Consider the following 9,513-nt stretch of genomic DNA (forward strand, 5'->3'; position numbering starts at 1 on the left):
CGATGGACTCCACTAAAGAGGCTCAAAACTCCAGGGATCACGGAATAAATAATGACAGATTTTCATAATTAAATGAATAAACATTAAACAAGTGGATGGTGTTTTATGTGTGAAGCATAGATGATTGCTCCATACTGAGGGGTCTTTGAGTTCTTAATCATAGAGTTGAAAAAAAATGAATGAATAAAGAGATAGTTTCTCATAATTCAACCCTAGAGAGGTAATAAAATGATATAAACCTTGATTTAAAGAAAGAAAGAAAGGAAGTAAGAAAGGAAGAAAGAAATCACAAGAGACAATTTAAAACCAACATGGTGGATCCAGACTCCACTCTTCCGGGAGTAGAAAAAGACAGATTTGTATAATGAAATAATTAGATAGTTAGATCATCTGTCACACTTGAGTCACACAAGGTGGCACTGAACTTCAGGGATCACAGATTATATAATGAAAGTATTTAATAATTACATCTTTAAATATGTAAGTCGTAGACATTTTTTTGTATCTTCAAATCCTGGGCAGACTTGACAGATATGGAAATGTATGCTGTCATCAAGGATTTTTAAAATAGCATAAGTTAATCATCAGATAATCATACTGTTTTGCATGATGAATTCTGTTGGCCTGACATCATCACCAGCACCTGAATCTCTGTTGTGGTGCTGCAGGATCTGAGATAATGGGCCCATTACTAGCTGAAAAGATGGCTGCAGCTGGGGCATAACCAGCATATGTTACAGAGAGATGTTCTTCCGTGTTCTGGGTTGTGATCCTTTTGCCAGGTCTCGGGGATGGTGTGAACCTCCTAGTGCCACTACTTCTTCTCATGGTAGATCACAACCGATGTGAAGATGTGGAGGGACAGCAGGTAGTCAACACCCAGACCACCTTGCTGGCCATGGTGAAGTCCTTGTACTATTCGAATGGCCCCGAGCAATCTTCTGGACTCAATCCTCCAGCATCCTTTTTTACTATGGGAGATTTATAGATCATGCAGAAAATGCTCTGCCCTTGTCGACATCTTTCCTAACCTTTTCCCTAAATCTACTCTAACAAATGGATTATCACCATCCTGAATGAAGTTAACAATGACAAACTCACCTTTTGATGAATAATTGTGAGTCTTATTATCTTTGTTTCCATAGTACTAATTCTTAGGAGAGATAGAATTCATAAACAGAAGAAATTGAATGTTCTCTGATAATTAGGTAATCTAGAACTTGGTGACCAGTAAATGCTGTAGGCAAACTTCCAGAGATTTGGCTATGACTTGGTTAGGGGAATCAAATGCTGTCATTGAAAGTTTTAGGCGATAGTTATCTTGGGAGACTGTAATGTCTCATGATAACACTTTCTCGAAGCTACTCTCTGGTACTTGGCCCATGACAACAGAATATAGAATTCAAGCAGGGTTGCCAGGCAACATTTATGAACCAACATTCTGTCATATTCGAGTGCCCCTCCCACATTCTAAAGTGAGTATACTCACCGATGAACTAATATTACAGACTCATTGAGTTTCTCACAAAAACAAAGCAGGGCTCTTTCTTTTGGGTTCTATATATTTACCCGTCTCTCAAGCTACAACATGCCTATAGTGACATAAGCATGAAAACGAAAGCATCATAAGGCCATTCAAGTACAATGATGAGTATTTTAAACCTTTTTTCTATGCTTCAAGTTTCTAATTCCTATAATGGATACAATAAAATTAATTGCCTCTACCACAAACCTTTTCTCTTTTTTGAAAATAAAATAATCCCTTTTCATTCTCTGCCCTTTAGAGGAGCTTGATCCCATGGTTTCTCAGCATTGTTTGAGATTTGCATTGGTCCAGAACAGCCAGGGCCAGGGCCAGGGCCAGGGCCAGGGCCAGGGCCAGGGCCAGGGTCAGGGCCAGGGCCAGGGCCAGGGCCAGGGCCAGGCCCTAGACAAATACTGGGAGAATATCTGGATGCTTCTGCACTGACAGGCAGACCTGGCACTCTCCATGTGATCCTCTTTATCAGAGACCCTTCAATGGTGACTGTTTCACTCATGACTTTAACAATATAATAGGCATCGTTGGGAAGATTTATTTCTCCAGTTCCAATCTTACACATTTGCTTTGTATTATATAAAGCAATTCATATTGGAGGAAAGTGTTAAGACTTTAACCACCTAAGTACCTGGGTTACAGGAATGAGTGCTCACAATATTGTGTATTCACTAGTTAAAATATGTTTGGTTAAAGATTTGATTTTATTTTAATTATGTAGTGCCAGTACATGTATTTGTGTTTGCTCACACTTGTTCCCAAGATCTTTAGTCTTTTGTGTCATTCTTCTAGCAGTAACTACAGAATTTTGTTAAAATCCTGACATAGGTCCTGGCAATGAACGTTTCTTAATTTTTCTCATTCATATCTCTAATCCTGTCTCTATCATTTCTCTATCATCTTGATATGAAGTGATAGGGGAGAGCTCATGAAAGAGGAAATCAAAATCATGCAAACAATTTGTTGAAAATTTTAGCCACCATACTTTTCTTCAATTTCAATAATCCAAATGTGTTTTTTTTTTTTTTTGTGGAGCACGCTTCTTACTAAGTTACCTTCACCCAAGATAAATGACAAATGGGTCAGCACTTCTGATAAAATCTGCAACCCAAGAGAGAGAGAGAAAGACACAGAGACAGACAGATAGACAGAGAGAGAGAAAGACAGCATGAGGAAGGAGAAAGGGAGAGGAAATTGAGAATGGGAGCAAGAGACACAGCAACCCAAGCTTCTCCATCTTCTGGTTTCACACTCTGTACCAATGGCATCTCATATAAGAATGGGAGAAAACCTCCCCTATGACTGGTGCCTATGCTTGAAGCTATGATTGGCTACCAAATCCTGACTTACAGGACTAAATGAGCAGAAAAGACACAGAACTTGAGGACAGGTTTGGACCAGGACTACCAAACATTCTAAACTCTTTGTGTAGATACAGAAGCCATTAGGGTTCCCACGCAACAACCCAGCCTCCCTGGTTATGCATATCATGGTTTACGTATGGCTTATTCTTCCTAGGGATGATATGGAGGGGAAGGTTTCAGGAGTTGGTGGGATCCCTTTTAGCAGGAGGTGTGGTTTTCAAGGTTTCCCTTAACCACCATCCTGTAGAGGATCGGCAACTGTTCCTTGAGAGATGGACAAAGCAGGTTGTGCAAAGCTTCTGCCTTAATATTGAGTTGCAGTTACAGAGATGATGTTCGAGTCCTGGCAGTGTTTGGTAGCACTGTTCTAAGCCCTACCTTCATGGTGTCAAGGGGGTCACTCCCCTGGATTCATCTCAGTTCAGACTTCACCCTTGAAAGGCCTGCCGTTTTTTCCCCATAGTAGTGGAAAGGGACAAGGTCTCCTGAGAAAATTGGGAGCATTGGGTGAGGGAAGGGAGAGTTACGAGAAAGAAAAGGGGAGAGGAGAATGGGATAGGATAACAAGAGGCATCTAGAAGACTGAGTTTTGGAAAGAATAGAGGAGAGCAACAAAAGAAATAACATACTAGATGGAGATATAATAGGTGGTAAGAGAAATCTGGCACTAGGAAAATGTCCAAAGATCTTCAAGGATGACCCCAAATAAAAATATAAGCAATAGTGGAGAGACTTACATGCCCTTCCATATAATGAGATTGATATCTACCTTATAGGATATTCTAGAGCCTTCATCCAGTAGTTGAAAGAAACAGAAGCAGACACCCACAGCTAAGCACTAAGTGGAACTCCTGGAATCCAGTTGCAGAGACAGAGAAGTGATAGGTACAGGGTTCAAGACCAGGCTCGAGATACCCACAGAATCACCTAAGCAAAACAATGCAAAGCTCATGCATCCCAGTCTGACATTTAGGAACCCATAATATGACTGATCTAAAACCCCTAAAAGTGCATCTCATTTAGAAGGCCTAGTAAGTGTAAGGGACCTCTGGCAGTGGATTCAGGATGTATCCCTGATGTATGAAAGGCTTCAGGAGCCCATTCCCCATGGATAGATACTCAGCCTAGACACATCGGGTTGGGCCTTGTCCCTGCCCCAAATGGCTTTGGGGTTGGTACAGACATGAGAGGGATAGGAAACAGAGATAGATATGGTAAAATAACTTTGATTCTATTTTAAGATAATTCATTAAAAGTAAGAATAGGTAATATGGTGGGGTCAATACATTAGCTAACATTTGCTGGTGTCATGGCCGTGAAGAGCCAGATCTTTGGGCAAGTTTATGGACATTGTCGTGAAGCAGTCACAGACTAACTTTGACTGTGGTACGAACACCATACCCCAGGGACCACTTTCATCTTTGGTGACTAGGAAATCCTGAAATTCCTACCTCCGCTCTCTAAGAACCATTACTAAAGGCTTCTGCCACCATGCCTGGCTTCATGGCTTCAAGTTTACGTAGTGAGACATTAGAATGATGGGATGAATAACATGAAAAATTACACTTAACTGTATAGAAAACCTCTTACATCTGTGAACCTGGCTGGCTCCAATACTAGTAATAGACAGAACTCTTCCAAGACATTCATTGAGTTTTAAAAGTGTAAATGATAAGGGAAAATAATATTTCCCATATTTGGAATACATTGGACTTTGAGGCAGAAAACCTGCATTTGATGGGCACCATCTTCTGTTATTGGAGTTTAGTACCAGAGCCTGTTGTCTGGCTACACTAACAACCAGGCTCAGTCATTCATCATAAGTGAGCCAAGCTAATGAACTAACTTCTGTTGACAGGCCAAACTACAATGCCAGGACTCTGGATTCAAGGTGGACAGATATCTCTCATGTCCTAGGACAGACTAATCTATAATGTGAGTTCTATTTAAGACAGGATGTCACAGTAATACTATTCTTAAAAAGAAGAGAAAAATTACAAAAGTAAAATTAATGAAAATTTAAAGCATATATATTCAGTTTGAACACTTATGAAAACAAAAAAGAAAACAGTAAATATTCTATATCAGGGGTCATAATAGACATAGAAAGCAAATATATGCAAAACAATATTAGAAAGCTAAATATGGAATTTTTCCCATCTCTAAAGCACTCCCATATACTCGGTTCCTGTTTCTGCTATAAGGTGGTCATATAACAAATCAATATTTCTTTCATAGAGACATTTTCAAGACTCAAGACTTTTTCTACAATGTGATTCCCTGGAAAATGAGAATTTTATGAGTCTATAGTTGCCGTGGTGGTAGGCCAAAGTGGACCCCACAAAGTTGACTTATGATCTCCAAACAAATATCATTGTCTAAACACTGGTAATCAATTTTCAGACACACACATACAACAGGATTTGTTCTGTTTCTTTTTCTGGTAAAAATGTCTTTGCCATGGAATTTTATAGCATCTTTGCATAATCCATTTTGAAGGCAGTACTTTAAGTTGAAGCACCCTTGTGCAAATAGTGAGAACATGAAGAAACATGGAATTTGAAGTAATAATTACTTATATTCACATCCACAGCACAATAAGCTATGATGTGGAATAATGGCATATGCCAAGGGGTTGCTCATGCTGCCTGAGTGAGTTCCAGCATTTTTAAGTTGCAGATCAAACTCAATTCTCCAGGATGTGTGGAACAAAGTGTTGTGGACTAGAGTTTGTAGGACTGTAATCAGAAACAGCAGCTCAGTCGCATGTCAATTCCTCAGTCACTGAGTGTGGACAATTGGAAGACAAGCTATCATTGATAAAAGGAATACAGAGACATAATATGATGTCAGGCAGGCAGATTCAGTCAATACTGAAAGCTCCATTTTATTCATACACCAAACTTAAGTAGTCAAACAAAGGTGAGGCAATGGAAGGGGACATCTATTAATATGTATAAAGGGAAAACAGAAATTGCTTCCACTAATGCTAAAGGTACTCCATAATTGCACATACTATGTGCCTTCAGGCACCCCATTGCTGCACTTCCTCCCTTACTTCTGGGTGGTTAACCTGTCTACTCCCAAATCATTGCTATTTAGATAGGAGACATTCATCATCAAGTCACAGGTGATCTGTAGCAGGAAAGATAATATCTTAAGGATAATAGGAGTTATTGGAGCACTTTGAACTCATGACAAGTTGGAACGGATTCCCATTTAGGGGCTGAGAAACTTCAGACTGGCAGAATATATTCCAGGACTGCCAATGCCATACAGAAGCCTTGTATGCAAACAGATGATGAGATCTACCTTCAACTGCTTGGTGGCAGTGCAAATGTTTAATCCCAGGACACAGGAGGCTGCCTGATTTTGCTTTGGTTGAGGCCAGCCAAATCCACAGAATGAGTTTAAATCCTGCAGAGATAAACCCTGTTTTGAAAACAAAAAACAAAACAGAACAAAGTCACATAAAGGAAAAATCATATCCACCTTCTGGTGGTAGCCTACATGTATAAATGGTATTGAAGGAGGAAGCTTTCCCTCTTTGGCTACTTCCCATAGCTATGTGTACCAAGTTTCTTCCTTTACTACCATTAGAGACTACTTTTTTTTTGGAATTTTGATGTATAATGACCAGCTGACACATCCATCCTAATAAACTAAAAAACTGCTGTACTCTTCAGATTACCATTGGTAGGCAACCATTGTTGGACGAAATATATCACAGCTTGTGAGACATCGGAATAAATCCACTTTCTACATATATGTAGAGATTCATCATACATTCCTTATCATGCAGAGAACCTTGATTACTGCAGTTGGTTTTTGTTTTGTTTTATTTTTTTATATGCTTACTGAAGATGTATTTCCCTGTAAATATTCAATTTTCCATGAAGACTACTTTTCTTATTATGTTGCCTTTGCCAAGTGTTTGCTCTGAATTTTAGGGATGAAATTCTACATTTATGGAGCCAACATCCAGCTTTCTGCCACGAGAAAGATCATTTATCGTTTTTTGAGATGTGGTCCCTGCTTTTCTTTCCTGATTATCTGTAGTTCCTGTGACAAACAGGTAAATAGCAAATTTAGTTCAAGTAAACTCAGCGTTTAACCAAATAACAAATAATACATTTTGCATTCCTAAATCTCTTTGTGATAGTTAACGAATATTTGGAGCTCCCTTCCAACTTTTTCACCAAGAATCACTCAATCAATTTAAGTAAATATATTTAGCTAGCAACGCTGTGTCTAGGAGGAAGAAAGGTAAAGGCCTGTGTACTAAAGAATGATAGCACGGGTCAGCTATAGGACAATTGCTATAAAAATGCACATCATTGCTGATGTAGAAAAGTCTTAGTGATAGAAGGCAATCAGTAACCATTGCAATTTTTCCTTAAGTACTCTGCCACCACCTGGGAGGTGTTTTACCACTCAGGCCTTAATAGCTAATTAGGCCCATTTGTGACCTGTCTGTCAAAAGAAGTGCAGGGCCCTTCTGGTCTGGATTTGAAGAGAAACTGCAGCCAGTGGTTTTGAGTGATGTGCTTTGAGGAAGGGCAAACTGGAAAACCACAGCACGGTGAGTGAGGGGCTGCCATCCTTAGATCAGTGGAGGGAGATAGTGAGGTGATGGATCCAGTGTGGTGGATATTCCCTGGATCTGAGTGGGAAGCTGTAAGGAGACAACCTGTTCCCTGAATTCTCGTGTAGTTCTTGAAATACCCAGAAGCTAGAGGCAGTCCAGCAAATAACTATTCTGTGGGCTGGATGTGCTTTGAGTACTGTGAGCAGGGAGGTGTCTATGGAAACCTTTTTTAAGTCAACTTCTACATACTTCAGGTGCACCCACTGAAAGCACGCCAACAAACTTCCAGATGCCTTTTAGTTAAGTCCCTTTTATAAGTTCAGCCGTTTGCAACTTAATATTATGTGTAAGATCCATGTATTGTTAATTTTCTGAAGGTTGTAAAAGGCATCTCATGGAAGGGTAGCACTTCACTATTGAGCAGTGATCTACAAGACTAGAATTTGTAACACAAACGATTTACAAATGCTTTTGAGATATTATATCTCATAAAGTAGAATTTAACTGAGGTAGTACTGCCTCTAAAACACACAAAGAGAAGGGTATGCTGACCATTCCTGTCAGAATTTTCAATCCTAGATACATAATTGTTGTCCATGATTTTCCAGATATTTGACTCCAAACCATTACACAGAAGGTACTCCTGTTTTGCAACAGCATCTTACAGGTAATGTTATGCCCCATAAGTCCATTTTGGAGTCAGATTTTGGGAGTTGATGATGTAATATCACCCCACTACTTCATCATTTAGCGGTGTAAATAGATCTTTACGTCAGCGAGAGGTTTAGGACTTTGGTGCCAACTCGTCAGTGTTAATATAAAAGGCCCACTAATTAATTATCAATTTAATTTTTTAAAAACATCATTATTCCAGGAAGAGATCAGTCTGACTACTCCATATGGGATTTAAGTATGCACCACCATGACATTATTCAATCATTTTCATTATATATTAATTATTTAAATCAATGAAGATGTTCTTCTTGACTGGAGTTGGGACATTCCTCCATGGGAGTTAATCACGTGGCATTATATAATTATCTAAGTACTACTTCCTTGACATTCACTGGAGTTTGGTTCCATCTTCTGAAAGTTAAGTATGCAGGACTATCCAATTATTAACTTATTTGACTGTGGTGTCATCTGTCATTTGGCTGCTGTGGGATCTACACAGCAGGATATCAGTACCAGAAGCAGTGCCCAGAGAATGGGGGACACTGCCTTATACAGTGATTACTGATTACATAATAGTAGAATTTTAACAATCGAATGAATACACAATTTTAAAATCTGTACTGTTTCGCATCATCAGTTTCTGAGAGGTTGCAACAGAACTGACCCATGAAAGACACAGTGACCACCGATTTAAAAAATCGAATAACTGAATGATCTCCTATCAGGGAATCTCATCTAATGAACTCTGTCGGGCTGATAACATGACACAACAACAACAATAAATCACTCTAAAGAACCATACTAGAAAGTGGGGTACAGGACTTAATAGAGAACAGTCAATTGAGAAATCCAAAATGATTGAAGAAACAGAAGACACTGCTCAAAATCCTTAATCATCATCTAATGCAAATCTAAACAACTCTGAGAAACCCTGGGATCAAGCTCCTCTAAAGGTAAGAGAATGAAGAGGAGTTTATTTTATTTTCAATAAAGAGAAAAGGTTTATGGTAGAGGCGATTAATTGTATTGTTTCCGTTGTAGATATTAGAAAATTGAAGCATAGAAAACAGGTTTAAAATACTCATCATTGTACTTGAATGGCACAATGATGCTTCGTTTTCATGCTTATGTCACTATAGGCATGTTGTAGCTTGAGAGCCTGGTAAATATGTAGAACTCCAAAGACATAGCCTTGCTTTATTTTTGTGAGAAAATCAGTGAGGCTGTAAAGTTAGTTCATCGGTGGTTATACTCCTTCTATCATATGGGTGGGGCACTAGAATGTGACATAACGTTGGTTCATGAATGTTGTCTGGCAAACCTGCTTGCATGCTGTATCCTCCTATCAT

Source organism: Phodopus roborovskii, unplaced genomic scaffold, assembly GCF_943737965.1.
Source record: "Phodopus roborovskii unplaced genomic scaffold, PHOROB, whole genome shotgun sequence".
In the NCBI taxonomy this organism is placed as follows: Eukaryota; Metazoa; Chordata; class Mammalia; order Rodentia; family Cricetidae; genus Phodopus; species Phodopus roborovskii.